Source organism: Capra hircus, chromosome 19 (assembly GCF_001704415.2).
Source record: "Capra hircus breed San Clemente chromosome 19, ASM170441v1, whole genome shotgun sequence".
Classification (NCBI taxonomy): domain Eukaryota; kingdom Metazoa; phylum Chordata; class Mammalia; order Artiodactyla; family Bovidae; genus Capra; species Capra hircus.
This window is the reverse complement of record NC_030826.1, coordinates 52,215,596-52,234,753: the sequence shown is the minus strand read 5'-3', so window position 1 is coordinate 52,234,753 and position 19,158 is coordinate 52,215,596. Positions and strand designations below refer to the sequence as shown.

At 52.8% G+C, this 19,158-nt stretch overlaps 1 protein-coding gene across 9 annotated transcripts in view; it reads right to left on the bottom strand.

Moving 5' to 3' along the window:
- Nucleotides 1-19,158, bottom strand: part of RBFOX3 (RNA binding protein, fox-1 homolog 3) — a 432,377-nt gene that overhangs the window by 306,052 nt on the left and 107,167 nt on the right. For all 9 annotated transcript variants that reach the window (XM_018063660.1, XM_018063663.1, XM_018063659.1 and 6 more), the window contains exon 2: nucleotides 15,053-15,196. The gene's annotated coding sequence lies outside the window, so the exon portion shown is untranslated. The remainder of the gene's footprint in view (nucleotides 1-15,052; nucleotides 15,197-19,158) is intronic.

Sequence of the window (19,158 nt, the reverse complement as noted above, 5' to 3'; positions counted from 1 at the left end):
GAATCCTGAGGAGTGGGGGATTGCTACCCCAAGTTCACAGGTGAAGAGCAGGGGGCTCAGCCATGCTGAGGCTACCGGGTCAGTGAGAAGGAAAAACTAGTTGTGGCCCAGCCCCGAGCCCCTCCGCAACCACGCATCCACCCACCACCGGCTAACGACCGACCGTGCTTCCCTGGGGACCCCAGGGTCTCTGGTTCCTGAGCAAGCCAAGAAAGGAGCCCTCCCTGACGTTCCTCTCCTTCATCCTCCTTCCCCATCACCTCCACCCTCTGAACCAAGAACTGATTCAACGCACCACGGCGAGGCCTCTCAAGGCCGGCCCCCACCCCCCAGACACAGGGTGCCCTCCCTTCCCCCCTCCCTTTGTTCTGGCCATGCAGACACTGGAGCTGCTCGTCAGGGAGAGCGCTCCATCCCATAATAAACAGCATGAACTATTTATAACCCTGAAAACATCTTTATTATTATTTCTCTTCCCTCCAGAAACAATCTCGCGCGACTCTGCTCAGCGCACACGGCGAGGACGGCAGGGCCGCGGGCCGGGCGCTTCCTCTGGCCCTGCCCGCCCAGCGAGCAGATGGCGGCGTGGGCGTTAGGTACCAGCCTCCTGGCAGTCCGAACATCTGTTCCCGTTAGAAAATGCTAATTGCCATCAATCAGGACAGCACCTACCCACATTTACATGCAAGCACACACACACACCACACACACCATACACACACACACACACACACACACACACACACGCAAAAATACATCTAAATTTCTCCAAACACAACACTCCCTGCATGATAAATAGGAAGTCGGTGCCTTTGCCAGGCAGAGGCCAGCACCTTCCTGGAGGCTCCACCTGAGCCGCATGGCCTCTCTGGGACCCCCGGGACCCACAGCCAGGAAGGAGGTTAAGGAGTCCCTCAGTGGACACCAGGGCTCCCCCAGCCTCTCATCCACACATCTGGGAGTGGACACGGGGTCACTGGCTCTGTGCGGCAAGGATTAGGTTGCCTGGACAGAATGCCTGCAGACACCAGGCATTTCTTTGAGCTCTCCTTCTCCATTTGCGGGGGGTGGTGATCTGCACAGGTGACCTCTCTCTGAGCAAAGGTTCTGGGTGCCCCACACTCCCAGGAACAACTCAGCTACATCTTTCAGCCAAGAAGCCTGCCCCACCTCCAAACCTGGAGAGTGGTTCAGAAGGTTCCCTGCAGAGACGCTCTACGGTACATTCATGGCCCAGAGGCTGGCCTTCTCTGTGGGTGTGTATTGTGGCCCATGATGCTGGGACCAGCTTTTCCTGCCCTCAGGTGTCAGACTAGACCTCCCCCTGGTGCCCAGTCTCCATCCCCCAGCCTGCGGTCCTGGGCTTCAGTTGCCCATAGACCGGTTTGATTGACATGTCCCCAAACCGCAGTGATCTCAAATAGTCCTAGGGGCCAGGGGGCACGGTGCTTCCTACCACAAAGCCTCGTCCTCCCAAAGGAGCACAGACCCAGGCTGCTCCCCATGTGGGAGGGCAGGTCACAGCGATCCAAGACCCTGTCAACAGCAACTCTCAGCCAAAGTGTGAAATCCGAGGGCCCCACTGCTTCCAGAAGGTGGCTTGGAGTATCAGCCTGTTATATAAGGAGAAATGTGTATTTTCCTGAGACTCCTCCCCTCTCCACACACACCCCCTGCCTCTATACACACCCTGAAGAGAGTAAGCAAATTTGCTTTTTTTCCTCCCGAGTAGCAGGTGTTGCTGTGGGATACAGGGACTTGTTTGAGTGGTCAGTTCAGATGACTGAAGGGGGGTGTGTGTGTCCGATGAGTGGGGCCCAGGCTCCTCTCACCTGGGGATCAGACGGGAAGAAGGACTCTGCCCACCGCTGGCAGTGACCTCCATCAGTGTAGCATCATTGTTGCCTCTGACCCCGGCCTGGGGCTGCCCTTACTCCCATGGTGATGGGGGGAAGCATGTGGCTACCCGAAATGGTTAGGAGAGGCCGGCGGGTCATGTTTCCCCATCTGCTTACTCTAGTCCCCCAAAGTAGGAAATTTCTGGTGAGGGCAGAAAATAAAGAACTGGGGTGGGGGTGGGGGAGAGGAGGAAGGAGGGAAAGGGCAGAAAACTTTACAGACGCTCCAAACACCTTTTCAATTGTTCTTCCTTTAGGAAGGGCCTGTGAACACACATAGGTGGCTTAGCCATGGCCACATGATGTCCGTGGAGCATGTTCCTTTGGACACTGGTGCCCAGGACTCCTGTCCCCACTTCCTGCCCTGCCGGCCCAAAATAGCAAGGTTTTTAAAAATCCATGAACTTCTACCCCTGACGGCTCCTCGTCTGCCAAGGTGGGCAGTGAGACCTGTGTGCACCGGTCCACTGAGCTACACTCCACTGGCCCCATGGCCCGAGATCGTCAGCATCAAGGGGAATGTTACCCCTGACCTGTTTCATGCCAGTTCTGGGAGCTGTATGCAGTGTTTCAGGCTCCACTTTCACTGGGCTTGTCCTTGTTTCTGTTCAGAATTCTGTGTTTCTCTCCACTGAGCACTCTGTGAGTACCTGGGGTAGAGACCTTGAGCAGGGTCCCCAGGAAGCGTCTTCCTTTTCATACTGGGCCCCTCCCTTCATGCTCCCCCAGCCTCTGATTTCTCCTCAGCTCCTGTGAGCGCGGCCTGACTCCCCTCTTGGGATCCCGGACTTGGGCCCCGGAGGGGGTCATTTTTCAAGCACCAGGGAGGATTGTGCCACCTCCCTGCCTAGTGCCTACAGCTTCCCCCACAGCACCTCTCAGTCTGCGTCCCCTCCCTGTGGAGATGCAGGGTGCCCCCTGGACAGGTGCCCTGGGGGACACTGGGTATGCAAGGACCATGACCGCATCAAACCTGGGCACTAAGCCAGACGCAGGAGCCCTCATCCGGCCCAGCTTCTTAACCCCAACTCGGGACATCCGGGCCTGGGTCATCCTCTGTTGGTGGGAGATGCCGTGTGTGGCGGAGCTTTCCTGGCCTCCAGCCACAAGATGCTGGCAGCATCTCCAAGTCGTGACAATCAAAAAGGTCTCCAGATGTGGCACAGTGGCCCCCTGCTGAGCCCAGGGCTCTAACCACAAAGCCTCAAGATGACAGCCATAACCCTTGGCCCGGAGGAGGAGCTGGATGTTTACCAGCTGTGAGGATGGGCAGGACAGGGAGGATAAGAACGAAGAGGCAGCATGTGGGCTGGACAGTGAGGAGGGAGGGAGGGGCCAGACGGGACAGGACAGGGCAGGGGCTGGATGTTGATGGCCGTGGATGTCACAGCCAGATGCCGCGTGTCACGCGTCAGTCCTGACCATCATTCCAGGAGGCTCCTCGGGCACATTTCCACATTTCCCTTCCGCCTTCTGCCTGGCCTTCCTCAACCTCCCACCCCACGCCCATGCTTATTTCCTGCCTCACAGCTTCCCTAGTTGGCTGAGGCCTGAGAGGTGATAGAGAACCCGCTTAAGCATGAAAGATAGCAGGGCAAGGAAACACTCCCACCTTATAAGATCAAAAGAGGACAAACCTTAAAAATAAACTTTGCAACAATAATAATAAGCAATGATTTCCAGAGAGGAGGTAGGTGGGAAGATACGGACGGACAATAATAGGTAATGGATATACACATAGATGGACAATAGATACATGGGTGGATGGATAAATACATGCATGATTGATAAATAGATATATTGCTCGTTGGAAGGAAAATTATGACAAGCCTAGACAGCATATTGAAGAGCAGAGGTATCACTTTGCTGATAAAGACCCCTATAGTCAAAGCTATGGTTTTTCCAGTAGTCACGTATAGATGTGCGTGTTGATTCATAAAGAAGGCTGAGCATCGAAGAATTGATGCTCTCAAATTGTGAGGCTGGAGAAGACTCTTAAGAATCACTTGGACCACAGGAGATCAAACCAGTCAATCCTAAAGGAAATCAACCTTGAATATTCATTGGAAGGACTGATGCTACTGCTTGCACTCCCAAGATCTCTGCTGCAAGCGTAGGTTTTTGGGTCTGATTCTCTCCCAAGCACACTAGGGGCTGCATAGAACCTGTCACATTGGACTTCCCCTCACATCCACAGCTGAACACAGCTGGATCTGTGACCTCAGGAAGCAGATTCCTTTCCAGGGCCCAGACCATCATGGTGGGAGTGCAGCAGGGAGACATAATGTAAGGCAAGGAAGGGTGCATGTCAGGGGAAGGGCAGTTTGCTGAGCCAGGGTCAGAAGATGTGAAGCAGGGAAAGAGTCAGGGTCCTCTGCTTACTGAGTGCACTTCCAGAGCTGGGCTCCTCCCACAGAAAGACACATCTCACAGAGTGCTCTGAGGATGTAATAAGAGTCCAGCGTGAGAATTTCACACACGTATGGAGGTTCTCCGCTGACCACAGGCTGTCTGTTTCGTCACTCCTTGTACCATCCTATGCTTAGCTTGGGACCCACAGCAGCAGGTCGTTTTCCGCCCTTGATGTGCTGCAAAAATGTTGGAGAATGAATACGTACACATTTGGATTTCATCCTAACTATGGATGTCACCTGCAATGCAGGAGACCCAGGTCTGATTCCTGGGCCAGGAAGATCCCATGGGGAAGGGAATGGCAACCCACTCCAGTTTTCTTGCCTGGAGAATTCCACGGACAGAGAAGTCTGGCGGGCTACAGTCTATGGGGTCACAAAGAGTCAGACATGGCTAAGCAACTAACACACACGTGGATGTCACCAGCTGGAGACATCACTCCACCTCCAATGGCCAACAGGCATATCTCTGAGACATCACCCCACCCACACAGAGAAGAAAGAGTGGAGATTATTACCAGAAATTGGCAGGCTGGTGGGGGTGGAGTATCTTCACTCAACAGCTCATCTCTAGGCCACCAGGCCCACTGTATGAAATGTCATAGCATCGTATGAAGGGTCTCATCCAATTTCACAGATGATGGCATTAAAATACATCTAATCCAATCCACCCCCTCCCAGTACACATGTGCATCTCATGTTAGAAACCCTCTCCCCACATCCTCACCAAGCTTCTCAAACCAGAGACCCACCCCTAACCACCCCCTTAAGCCACTTAAGGAATCATGGTGATGAGACAGGGTAGCTGAATAAGTATGCACAGCATTTCTAAAGCGTTTCAGCCAAAGTATTTTGGAGAAATGGTACTGTTAGGTTACAACAAGCAAGAGCATATTGTGGACGAGATGGAAGATCTGCATGAATTTTTAAGATAACAAATAAGACATCAAAGAAATGTCAGGTTTCCTTGGACCTCTTCTGGCAACAGACATCCAGTCTTTCAGGAGTGCAGGTTTAATATTCCTGTCCTTTTGGAGTCTTCAGAGGAAAAATTCATACCTCTAGTGAAATGCTGTGTGCCCTCTATCATCCAAGACAAGCCATTTAATCTCCCTTTTCCAGAGCATCCGTTCAGGTGCGTGCTCTACCTCTGGGATGTCCTCTCATGTTAAAGAAATTATAACCAGGCCTTCCTTTAGACTCAGAAAAGGAGAAAAATTCACTCAAATTAATTTCTCCATAGAAGATAAAATAAGGCTTGTATCTGCCTCAGCGAAAATGCCTCAGCCTTCCCAGCTGCCGATGGAGGTGAGTGTTGGGTCCATGCATGCCTTGTTCTAGAGACCGGTACAATGAGTCGTCTCCCACTGGAGTGGCCTGCCAGGTATCTGAGCTCCTGGGAAGTGGGGTCAGAGTGAAATGCTCCATGTATGCCCTGGGGACCGAGAGCAAAGCATTTTTGCAAAGAATGTATGGGGCTATGTGAAGTACTAAATAACTAAAAAATCATTATGCTCTTGCCTTGGGAACTTTTTGGGCAGCAGAATGGTCTAGAACAGTGACCAATCCAATGACATTCTGGCTCACAAATGAGAGAAAACATTCAAAGGCCACCTCTGGTCATGTCAGGCACAGGTGACATTTGTCCTGGTTGTCCAGGTTACCTAGCACTCGGGTGTACAGGCATCTGTTTCCTTAGCTGCAAACAGCACAACAGATATTAAGATACACAAACCTACAGCTTCTCAACCAAATACACTGTAGAGAGGATAATCATGATCTGAAAATTCTTCCCAGTGACAACACGCCTTACTCGGTAAATGCTGTTGAGTGAGTAATGTGCTCTCATCCCCTTGACAGGGTCTACGATGGAGCCGATTACTCCTACATTACACCTGGGGTGACCAGTGAGTCAACGCTTCCCAGGGGGAAGGGAGAGTGTTTCAAGGGCATTTAGATCAAGACATTCTGTGAAGTCTTTTAGGGAAACCTACTAGGTGTGAGGCCGTGGGAAGCACACAGAAGCAACAGAAGCCCACGCCCTTAAGAAACCCAAGAGAGAAACAGAAAAGTAACTATCGTATACTAATGTATGTATACAGGATCTAGAAAGATGGTACCGAAGAATTTATTTGCAGGCAAGCAGTGGAGAAGGCAATGGCACCCCACTCCAGTACTCTTGCCTGGAAAATCCCATGGACGAAGGAGCCTGGTGGGCTGCAGTCCATTTGGTCGCTAAGAGTCGGGCCCGACTGCGTGACTTCACTTTCACTTTCCACCTTCATGCATCAGGGAAGGAAACGGCAACCCACTCCAGTGTTCTTGCCTGGAGAATCCCAGGGACAGAGGAGCCTAGTGGGCTGCCATCTATGGGGTCGCACAGAGTCGGGCACAACTGAAGTGACTTAGCAGCAGTAGCAGCAGCAGAGAAACCAACATAGAGAACAGACTTAAGCCATGGGGAGAGGGGAGGAGGGGGTGAGATGTATGGACAGAGTAACATGGAAACTTGCTTTACCGTATGTAAAATAGATAGCCAATGGGAACTTGCTGTATGTCTCGGGAAACTCAAACAGGGGCTCTGTATCGACCTAGAGGAGTGGGATGGGGAGGGAGCTGGAAGGGGGGTTTAAAAGGGAGGGGATATAGTATACCTATGGCTGATTCATGTTGAGGTTTGACAGAAAAAAACAACAACAAAATTCTGTAAAGCAATTATACTTCAATTAAAAAATAAATCAATTTAAAAAAAAAAAAAAAAAGAGGGAGGGACCCAAGAGGAACTTCCATGGACAGAGAATGTAGAAAGGCAGCCGCAGTGTCTGTTTCATGTACCTTCCGGGTGCCCTCTGTGGACACGGAGGGATGGAACCAGAGGGCAGACAGCAGAGAGGGGCAGGGCCTGGGTCATACCAACTTGGCCTCCATCCTGGTATCATCCCCCAAAACCTGGAATGATGGATGCCTGCTGGGATCTTGCCAACCAAACCACAGTGGCCATGCTGTTTTGGGGGAGGTGAGTGTCATCCTTGAAAAAAAACTTGTTATTTTGAAATAATTTAAGACTCGAAGAAACTGCAAAAATAGTGCCGAGAATTCTCACATCCCCTTCTGTTATGGGCTGACTTGTGTCCCCTCCAAATTCATTAAGTTGAAGCCCTAACCCCAGTACCTCTGAGTATGACTGTATTTAGAGAGAGTTTTAAAGGGTCATTGACTCTATGCGTGCTCAGTCATGTCCAACTCTTTTGAGACCCCGTGGACTGTAGCCCACCAGGATCCTCTGTCCATAGGATTTCTCAGGCAAGAATACTGGAGTGGGTTGCCATTTCCTCCTCCAGCGGATCTTCCTGACCCAGGCATCGAACCCACGTCTCTTGCGTCTCCTGCAATGCAGATGGATTCTTTACCACTGTGCCACTTGAGAAGCCCGTAAGTTTAAATGCAGTCATACGAGTGGGCCTTAATCCAATCTGACTGTGTCCATGCAAGAAGAGGAGGTTAGGACCCGGACACACAGAGGGACAACCATGTGAGGATGCAGAAAAAGATGGCCATCTCCAGGCCAAGGAAAGAGGCCTCCAAAGAAACCAACCCTGTTCACACCTTGACCCTAGACGGACTTCCAGCCTCCAGAACTGTGAGAAAGAAAATTCCTGTCCACCATCCAGTCTGGGCGCTCTGTCACGGCAGCCCAAGTAAACGAATGTACCTTCACACATGACCACATTCCCAAACCAGGTCAACCACGGAGCTTATTCAAACTTCACCCGTTTTGTGATCTGACTCTGTATCCTCTGTATCTGGGCTTCTCAAACTATCTGTGGCCAAGGTCTCCCTCTTTGCAAATCTACCTTTATTTATTTGCGGATCTACATTTCTTTTTAAGCTACAAGCATGGGATTATTGGAAAATTGGAATAAAAAGACTTACAAAATACAAAGCCTGATTTCTTATTATTAGATTCAGTAGACACAGAAGTAGACAGAAAATTGCCCTTTCACTTTGACGGTGAAAGGTTCTAAGTGAACACTCTCGACTTCTGTCCCCATCTTGCTGGAATCAGAGCAGCAGCTCACAGGTGGGCACTGGCTCTGATTTGGTTCATGGGCTTCCCAAGTGGCACAGTGGTGAAGAATCCCCCTGCCAGGGCAGGAGAGGCAAGAGGTGCAGGTTCGACCCCTGGGTTGGGAAGATCCCCTGGAATAGGAAATGGCAACCCATTCCAGTATTCTTGCCTGGAAAATTCCACAGACAGAGGAGCCTGGAGGGCTACAGTCCATGGGGTCAAAGAGAGTCAGACGCAACTGAGCGACTGAGCATGCACGCACAATTGGGATCATAGGGACTTGGGTCCTGACCCGGGGTTGTCACCAGGCAGCGGCTGTGGGTTCAAATTCTGGACAGCCCTATGCTAACCATTCCTGTATGGCTCTGTTTCCTCAGGAGACCTAGCTTAGAGGGTTATTGTGAGGATTAACAGAGATGACGCATGTCAATCTAGAGATGAGAACCTTGGATAAGATACCTGCAAACACGGGTCACCCCAGCTTATCAGCTGGACCAGTCTCCAAGCTCTACGTCCTGCTTTAGAGACTCCAGGCCCACGGATGTCTCCCACAAGAGGTTGTGTTATGAGGGTGTTGTTTGATCTTCACTGAACTCGGATTTGTCATCTGATTGCTTCCAGGTCCTTCCGGAACGCTGGCATCCTGGTGAACCCCCACTGGTAGCTGCAGGAGGCCCCACCCTGCGAGCTTCCTACAGTTCCAGCCGTTACTCAGCCACACTCAGCGACACAAGGTCACTCAAAAACACCATCTGTCCATGTGCCACCTCCTCTCCCACCTCAAAGAAAAAAGAGAAAAATGATTCTACTCTGCCTCCATGTTTTCTCCCCTACACACAGAGACACAAGCACCACTGAAGTTAAGCTTGTCTCAACCTCTACTTCTAAATTAATTTTTCTTCCTGAGGCATTTGCTGACACTCCCTTTCTGTTCTTTGCCCTTCAGAACACAGATGTCTTTGAAAGCACCAGGCCTGGGAATACTTAATGTATCCTTGCAAATCGGATATAAAAAAAAAATAACTTTCTCCCAATCCATAAAAATCCCTGCTCGTCTGTTTCCCTTTGAGTGGAGTTCACCATCAGCCCATGTGTCGACACAGAACAAAGTGAGGGGTCTATGGGATCCGATGCAAGGGCCTAACCTGGGCACCTGCCTGGCAGTGGAACCAGGAAGCAGACATCAACTCCTGGGTGCGGCTGGCTCACAAACCTGCATGGCCCCCAGTAGCCCATTTGGAATCTAGAATCAGCGGGTTTGTATAAATCCATGTAGAACTTCTCAGGCCTCTCTGCCCAGGACTTCTCCTGTAAGTCCCAACTTCTTCACTGGGACTGAATGTGACAAGTGCACACGTGTGTCAGCATAGCACACTGAGTGTGACACTCGTCCCTCTCTCCCCTCCATGTACCTGCCTGCTGCTGTCAATGGTGATAGTCATTTACAGCCCTGTGACTGATGGCCCATAACCTCGCAGGAAGATGCACCATGCGCACACGAGGAGGACTGGAAGTCCCAGGAGGCCGCCTCACCCACCCTGGACTTTCGTATCCGCAGACTTCAGTGCAGCGGGTACCAGGCTGTCTTCAGCCTCAGCTCCTCCTTGTCCCCGGATGTGTTCTTTCCTCTCTCTACCAAACTCCCCCAGCTCTGGAGTCCCACTCCCACGTGTCATCCTCTGGGCTCTCCAGGCTTCAGACCCCCAGAGCCCCTAAGTGCCTGACGGCCTCCTTTCCCCAAGACCTCTCTCCCTCACCTTGCCAAGCCCGGCTCCACCTTCCTCTTGCAATCTCTTCCTTCAGGCCTCCGGAGCCTCTAGGAAGACCTCCACTGGCCAGGCTCTGAAATAGCTCCCAAGACATGCGGCAAAGACTGCTTACTTTCAGGGTTAGATCTGGGGTCTGTCTTTCTCCTGCTTGGTTTGTTCTTAAGACCAGTCTTAACAGTGGGATTGGTGGCAAGTGGGTGACATGGAAAGGATCTCAGGCAAAAGCTCCTGGCGCTGCAGCTGCCTCTTGAATGACAGACAACCTATGAGCTTGGGCTGGGGTTTTCAAGAAGCCCCTCTTACAGCTTGAGGCTGCTGGCCTTCAGTTCTTAATTGGCTCATGGGTACATTCTCATCATTGTCTTTAAAATGAACCAATGACAGCACTTCTAGGGGGAAGGAACAAGTAGAAAAGGTGTCTAGGCTCACCGTCCTCCCCAGTAGTCTTAGAGGATACAGTAGGTGGGAATGGTGTCCCCCAAAAAGGATATCTGGAAATCCTATCCTCAAGTATCTGTGACAATGACCTTATTTGGACTTAGGATCTTTGCGAATGTGATCAAGTTAAGATGAGGTCCTCCTTGAGTGCAGGGGGTGGGGGGGCAGGTTGAGGGGTGCTATTAAAAAGCGAGGGAAAACGTGGGCACACATATACACACACAGAGGAGCGCACTGTGTCAAGAGACAGGCAGACGCCGAGGGGAGAAGCCATGCAGCGAGGCAGAGGCTGGAACAAACGTGTCTGCCAGCCAAGCAACACCGAGACAGGCAGCAAGCACAGAATCTGGAGAGAGAACGGGCCCTGCTGGCTCCTTGATTGCAGACCTCCAGCCCCAGGGCTGTGAGAGAATAAATCTCTGTTGTCTTAAGGCTGCTGGTTTGTGGTCCTTTGTTGCGGCGGCCCCAGGACCCTCCCACCTAGCGTCTGAATCAGGAGCCCCCCTCTGGGTTCCCCACCCCAAAGCCCTGGGCTCTAGGAGCCACTGCTGACGCCTGCCACTCCTCTCAGACTATTTCCATCTGGGGAGCGGCCAGCAGTGTTTCCCTTCCAGCCTCTGAGCTGAAGCTACATCTGGAAACTCTTCTCACCCTTAATTGTTCTTAATGCTTTAACACACTGAGTGACTAATGGGCTCTAATTGGACAGCTCCGGCGCAAAGAGGGTGCTCTGACAGCGCCCTCTGCCACCCGCCCAGCCTCCTGGGCTGCTCACTCCCAGAGTTCAGAGGTCACCAACCAAAAATATCAGCCCACCCCTGCCAACAAGCAGTTTCATCCTTCAATCAGCAAAACACGAGGCACAGAAAAGGATATTGGAAAAGTCCAAAGCAGATGGGACAAAATATCACTGGTGCCACCGAGGTTTGTGATCTGCCCGGGACAGACAGAGAGGTTGTTGGAGGCAAGTGTGTTTGTCGTTCATTCGTGTCCAACTCTCTGAGACCCCCTGGACTATATAGCCTGCAGGCTCCTCTGTCCATGGGATTCTCCAGGCAAGAATACCAGAGTGGGCAGCCATTCCCTTCTCCAGGGGATTTTCCTGATCCAGGGGTTGAACCTAGGTCTCCTGCATTGCAGGCAGATTCTTTACCGTTTGAGCCACCAGGGAAGCTCTTGGAAGGAAACCCAGCACTAGTCAATTAGGTGAATGTTTAAGAGCCTGGAAGAGTCCAGCCACAGAGAAACAGGGTCCAGGCCTTCCTCATGCCATTAGAGGAGAGGAAAGGGGACAGAGAGAGAGAATGAATATAAGGAGAGGGTTCCAGACTCCTCCCCCTCCCGCATGAGCATATCCGCAGAACTTGTTCTTGCCGTGAAGGTTCAGAAGCAAGGATTAAAGCTGATCTCAGTACCCTCCCAAATCTTCTTTTCCAAAATACATTTGGCAATAGAAGAGCAACCACCGGTGTTTCTAGGAAGATTTGTCTTTCCAAAGGCTGGCTTCAGCTAAAGTCTTCGAATTAAAATATCAGGCGTGAGAAGCAAATAAAAGGTGATTCTGCAAGAAGGGAAAAACCCCAGCCTCATCGTTCAGGTGGGTATTACCTGTTCCACCCAGCAGCCACCAGGGCTTCCTCATGCATGGCAGGAATGTATTAACTGCAAGTGTCAGAGAAACATCCCATTAGCTTCTGGTGTAACTAGATAAAGTCACGCTCTCCGTCTCCCCACCACCGGGGAGACATTTACCTCGATGCTCCAGAAAGCTCCGTGTGCATTAATATTGCTGATGCGGGCAGCCTTTGCTGCAGCTTGGCCCCCCGAGGGTGCCATGTGATGGATTCCAGTTTAACAGCTTTTAAAAACAAGCCGACAAGAGATGAGCGTGATGGATGATGCAGGAAGCACGCTCATTCGAGAATGATTTATGGGAAGTCGCATGTTGCCCCTCAGGGGTCCATCCCCTAGGGTGGGGGCCGGGCGTAGACAGACGAGTTCTAATGTTGTGGGTGGGGAACAACAGCCCAGACTGCCAGCTGCACAGCCACGGCACACCCACGCCTGACCCAAGACGAGTGTGGCAGCCCCTGCCGTGGTCACACACTGTCCCCTGTGCTGGAAAAGGTGCCACTGGCCCAACCCAAAGCCACTCTTTCTCGGATGAGAAGAGTAAACCCTGGTGTGGGCCCTTCCCTGCCCCTGTAGGTTTTAGGAGCACCTCTCAAGAGGCTAGAGGTCAGACTTTGTTCATCTCCAGAACAAAGAGGTTCCCCCACCCCAGAAAACATCTGGAGAAGAAACAGCCTGTTGTGCCCTCTCAGCACCAGGCTTTGGAAGGAGTCAGACTGTCCAATGAGAGTGAAGACAGGGAAGGGAGAGAGAAAGGGGAGGGTCACGAGCAGAAGAGCAGGTGACGCTCGGCGAGTGTCTGTTCCCAACGCGGACAGGCGGGTTCCCTCCCCGTAGATCTGGAGGACCTATCTGCCCCAGCCTGTGCCCCTGAATGTAAGAGACAAATCTCACTTTGCGGCAGATTCATATCCACCCATGTTTTTAATAAGGACTCAGAATTTACTATACAGTAAAATCCAAATCAAATCCTTATTTAAAGGATGAGCCTCCGGGTGGGTTAATTTATGGGACACTTTCCAAGGCAGAAGAAGGGAGCCAGGGATGGAACGATGGCTAGGAAGGAAACAGCTTTCCCTCTGTGCCCTGGGCTGACCCTTTCTGCCCCTACTTGACCTCGAGGCTCCATCGAGGACACACCTGCAGTGACCAGGAGATACACGTGCAGTCTCGCACGCCACTGGGGATGGAACAGCCTGCTCACCCGAGCGAAGGCTCTTCCCTGTAGCCTCTCCATCACTGATCCTGGAGCACCACTGGGGAGCACTTTCTCTAGGAGGCCTTCCGCTGTGAAAGGGCATGGAAGATGCATATTTGCAGGGGCTCCATAGGCCCTGTGTTGGCATCCGCTATTCCCCAAACCTCCCTCTCCCGGGTCGACTGTTCTCCAAAATGTCTGCTCCTGCTGCTCATGACTAAGTCATGGATGAGGAGGCCGCTGGCAGGGAGGAGCCAGTTGGGATGCCTGCTGCCCTACCCTTCACTTTCTCTCTGGGCCTCAGCTCTGGATGCACAGGTGCACCCAGATAGTAGGTTTGGCAGCCCCCTCTGAAGCCTGCATCTGGATCCCACTGAGAAAAGCAGGGGGCGCCACAACTGGGTGGCAGGGTGTCTGCAGGGGGTCAGCAGCCAGCACCCTGATCACTGATGGATGTGCTTGGCCCTCTCCCGTCAAGAGGCCCACCCCCCGACCTGGAGGTGATCAGAAGGTGATACAGAGCCCAGTTCCCTCTGCAGGCCTCATACTACTCAGGGCGAACAGGACACCAGGGTCTTCCCTTTGATGCCTCTCTTCCCTGGGCTTCACCCCAATGGAAGGGAGAAGAGCCTTGATGCGCATTTCCTGTTTCCCAACAGCAAGCACACCTTCAGAAGCCACAAAGGGGCCAGAAACGGCGTGTGCGCCCAGAAACAGCTCCAGGTGGAAAAGGAGCTTGCGTAGCCAGCCCACCCAGCCCCACATGGCCGGAACAGCCATCGGGATCGGCCGGTCCCTTGCTTTCAACTTCCGCGACACCAAGCACTTACTGTTTTAGGAGAACACTGGTTCCCAGACCCACAGAAAGGCGAGGCAGCTGGGCCCTGCAACCCCCTTCACGGAGGCAGCAAGAATTCTCTTCTGAAGATTCACGGAAAGCACAGCACTTCGAGTACTGCAAGTTGTTCTAGCAAATTATCGAAACTGAGGCAGTTGTGGGAACCTGTGAATTCGCAACCATTTGGTCAGAAGTGCAAATGTCCTTGAGACCTGCAGCTAAAAGTAGGGCGGTCTTGCGGGGGACAGGCCCTAAGCCTGTGACGCCTGCCAATAACTCCAGGGTTGAAGTACAGTCCAGCCACTGGGGGAGGGAGCGGGGCAATTACGAGCTCCCTCTAGAGCCAGGTGAAGGCATCGGATCCCATCCCTGCGCCACAGGGGAAGGTGCACGGAACCAAGCAAGGGAGGGTCAGACCCCCACCTTGGCCACCGTGGCATTTCGTGCTGACACTAGACGGTGGACCGAGCGCCCTGTCCACCCTCCTTCCTGGAATAACCACTCCCTGCCAGGCTGATGGATTTCAGCAGCCACTCCTTACAAAATCCCACCCAAGGCATTCCTGCAGTCCTGCGATTCTCCCCGTTCTTCTCCCTGAAGACACAGAAGACCCCACAACCTGCAAACTAGAGCCAGCAGAAGAGGGTCCCTGTCAGACCCCACAACCTGCAAACTGGAGCCAGCAGAAGAAGGTCCCTGTCATTCCCTCATGTAAAATAAAATCTCCTCATTAAGATGTGTTTCCATCACAAATGCAAACTCCGAGGACGGGTGTGGTGGTGGGCAGGCGCGGCCTTACCTGGAGTGGTGGGTGAGGTGGTTCTGAGGCAGCAGGGAGGCCCCCCTGGTGTTCTTTCTGGGGCTCTCCTTGGGATGGAGGGTTACTGGGGAGGAGCGAGTATCAGCAGGAAAATCTTCAGAGTCTCAGAGGCAGCTTTCCAACCTGAAGGAAAAAAAAAAGGAAAAATGTAAATGCCTTTGAAGCCAACATCCCTTTTCTTAATATATAAAACAAACACTGGTGTTAATAAACAAGAGAAGAGAGAGCAGCTTCGAAGCCAATTTGTTGTCACCAGGGATCACACCCCCAGGGAATCAGGGGAACCTTGTGAAAAGCAAATCATTAGAGCCGGACTGCTGCCCAGGGTGGGACATCCTCTGCAGCTTGCCCAGCTCTCTTGCGGTGGAGCCCTGCCCCCTACCCCTCCGTGATTCTCTGGCCCCACTGTGCCCATCTCACCCTGCTTTGTCTCTCATCCCCCCCTGCTCTCACTCCCCGCCTCACCCAGTTCAGATTCCAGGACCCATGGCCACACCACCTCTGACAACTGCCTTGTCCTTCTCATTCTAACAGATTCCCTTGGTGGCTTCACTCTCCTGATGCGTCCCCCCAACTGTGTCCTATTTCACTGGGAGGCAATACCCAGATTTGCTACAATGGCCTGCAAACCAGGTCAGTCCAGGTTTGGGGAGTTTGAAGCTTACACGGTTTGGGGGGTGAGTGTGTCCTTTTCTAAGAAAATGAGTCAAGATTGTGGATGCAAAAGTTAAGGTGCAGGGTCTTACCCGAGGCTCCACAGGTGCATAGGGCAGGTCGCTCAGTCTTCTCAGACTCTTTGGGACCCCATGGACTGCATAGTCCATGGAATTCTCCAGGCCAGAATACTAGAGTAGGAAGTCTTTCCCTTCTCCAGGGGATCTTCCCAACCCAGGGATCGAACCCAGGTCTCCCACATTGCTGGCAGATTCTTTACCAGTTGAGCCACAAGAGAAGCCCAAGAATACTGGAGTGGGTAGCCTATCCCTTCTCCAGCAGATCTTCCTGACCCAGGAATCGAACCAGGGTCTCCTGCATTGCAGGCCGATTCTCTACCAGCTGAGCTATCAGGGAAGCCCTATGGGTGCATGCCTTCATGGTAAATCCTCCTCTACCCACAGGACCCTTGGTACTGCAGCCTCCTGCTGTACCACTGGCCCCTCCCCCTACCATGCCCACTCCCTGCCTCCCCCACCCTCTGCAGTCCCCAGGCCTCCCAGCTGTGCCTCCAGACCTAAGCATGCCTCCTCCCCCTCCCCTGCCCCCACCCCACATCACACCTCTCTACCAGCTGTTACATGGACTGCACTCCCCCACCTAAGTTGGGGTTTGCCCCCACGAGGGATTCCATTGCAAGACACTTTTCCAGAGAGGTCATCTGGAAACCAAACACCTTACCAGAAATAACCACCATCCCCTTGGTACTCCTTTCTCCTTTTCCCCATGAATTTTCCCAGTAATTATTGAATCTGCTGTTACAGAGATGCACTTGTTGCCAGTGGTCTTTCTTTCCTCCTCCTTCAACCCAGAAGGCCAACTTCTGGGGCAGACACTTGATCTGTTTTATTCAATATATCTCCAGTGCCTGGAACACGCCTAGCACATAGCTGGAGCTCACTCAGTATTCATCGAGCAAGTGAATAAACAACCCCCAACTTTTATTCTCGTTTCACACTCCTAGATTTACTTAGAACAGTGTCTCATAGCAGTCTTCAGAGCAGGAGTTCCCAGGAAAACAGAAGGGATCTGGTTGTTTGTGTTTATTTTGTTGATGGTGGCTGGTTAGGTTTTGTAGAGGGTAGGAGGCACCTGGGCCTTGGAAGTCTTTTCTTTGCTTAATTTATCTCACACCAGTGAGTATGCCATTAGGCAGAAAGGACACATAAAGGGGATCCATTTAGGGGATCCATCCTGATCAGTCCAGAAGGACTGGCTCTAGGGAGGGCTTGTGAGGTCTTGTTGGCCAGGGGATGGTTCAGCTCTGCCCCCCACCCTACCCCAGTGGAAAGACTCCCATTGGCATGTCCCCAGAAATCTCACAACAGAGCTTTGAAACATAATAAAGAAAAAAATTGTCAGTTTTTTCCTTTTCTTAAAATCCAGTTACTAAAGAGAGAGGTGGGCCCCTTCCCAAATGTCAGGGCCAACCTCACAGAGTGCTGCCAACTGCAGAGAAACGCGTGGGCACATCCCCTTTTCAGTGGCCATTCGTGCCAGGCATAGAGCCAGGACCTGAACATGGGAGAGGCCGGGAACAGCCCTGAGCTCCACAGGCCATTTTTCAAGGGGAGAGATAAGTGCATGATCTGATTCTCCCAGGTCAGTGGGCTACATGCAAGGAGATGGATGGCTGGGGGAGAGGGGCTGGGGGAGAAAAGGGGCTCAACTGGGAGTGGAGGGAGCCCACATGCAGGCAGCTCCAGGTAGTGACCCCAGCTGTTGCGGCAAGAAGGCAGGTAGGCCGGCTTCTCATATAATAAACGCTTGATTCTCAGCAGCCAGTACAAATGGCAAGGGCTGGCGTTCCTTTTCCACCAGACCTGCTGGATCGGGAGCAAGATGGGGCTGTGGATGCAGCCCGGCCAGGCCCACACCCCGTGCCCCTGCTACATAAATCCGGGAAAGAAAGTGATAAAGGGAAGGGCACAGAGAGAGGGAGGACAGAGCAGCAAGAATCCAAGGGATGTCCTCAAACTCCTCCAGTCACCAGCGCCTGGATTGCCATGTCCGATCCTCCAATCTGGGCCACCTTCTCCAGGGTCAAAGTCATGTCCCCCACCTGCCCATCACCCGACTCTGCCCCCCACACAGTGCCTGCTGAGACAGACTGGAGGGGGCCCCCTCCCCAGCTCCGTGTGTTTTCCTCCACCCGAGCTGGATGGGAGATTATCTAACAGCTTGTCCCTGACTGTAGCGGCACATTTTCCCTCACTCCTCAGTAGAAAACACCATCCATCACACACGGCACAGAAGCCAAGCCCACAGTTTTGGGGCCCACAGGGCCCACCCAGGTGGAGAACCCTGGCTCCCAGGCTGCAGAGGAAGGAATCGGTCCCTTCCTGCCCACGGAGCCCAGGGGCGGTGGTTGGGCGGGGGAGGTAAAGACCGAGGAGTGAAGTCACCAGGATGCCTCTCTCAAGGCCCACACTATTGGCTCAGTTGATACGGCAAAAAGCGAAGAGGCCAAGCTGTCCAGGGCGGGGCCCAGGATCAAGGCCACAGCCTGTCATATCGGACTCTGGACTCTGAGGCAAAAGAGTTGGACTGGCTGCAGGAGGGAGCTGAATCTTCCTCTTTCTTGGAATTACATTTCTTGTGCCCCCACCATGTGCCACGCTCAGTGCCAGGCACCTGTGTTTCCAGCCTCTGCCAGGGCACACCCTGTGTAGGAGGCAGGCAGGGGCCTCCAGCTGCTGCCATGCAACCTGCCAGGTCTCCTCACCCCCCACCACTGCAGGTAGGGAGGGGGTGTGGGGCCCTCTGAGGCCCCACCCCTACCCCCCACACCCCTTGCAGAACCCCAGGGTCACTGGGGCACAAGGGTTTACTGTTGGCCAGGACTCTTCCCTGCCCCCTCTACCTGCTTCGGGATCCACACTCCTGGCATTAGTGATGGGGGTTTTCAAAATAATTTGGGGATCGACAGAGGCCTATTTCCTGGGAAAACTGGAGATATGATATAGAAAAGGCCTTGGATCTGGAAAGTACCAGGCATGGTCCTGCCAAGGGCGTGGGGCAGGCAGCCTGGGCAGGAGGGAAGGCTGAGTCTGAGAGGACAGTAAAGAGCCCATTCCCACTGCCAGCCACCCTCCACCCCGACCACCACCACATCTCAGCTGTGGCCTGGCTCTCCCAGGCCTGTGCCCCAGTCTGACCACTCCAGCCCACTGTGGCTGCTGAGCCAGCCGGACCCTAACCCCCAGCTCTGCTCCCAAGGTGGCTGGAGGCTGAGGGCTGCCTTTGGCACTCTAGCCCCAAAAGGCTTCCTGTTGGATTCTTGCCACTGGGGAGAAAAGACGGAAAAATTAACACCTGGACTTCCAGGAAGTGTCTTCTGCAAAAAAAATAAGGCAATACAGAAAGGGGCC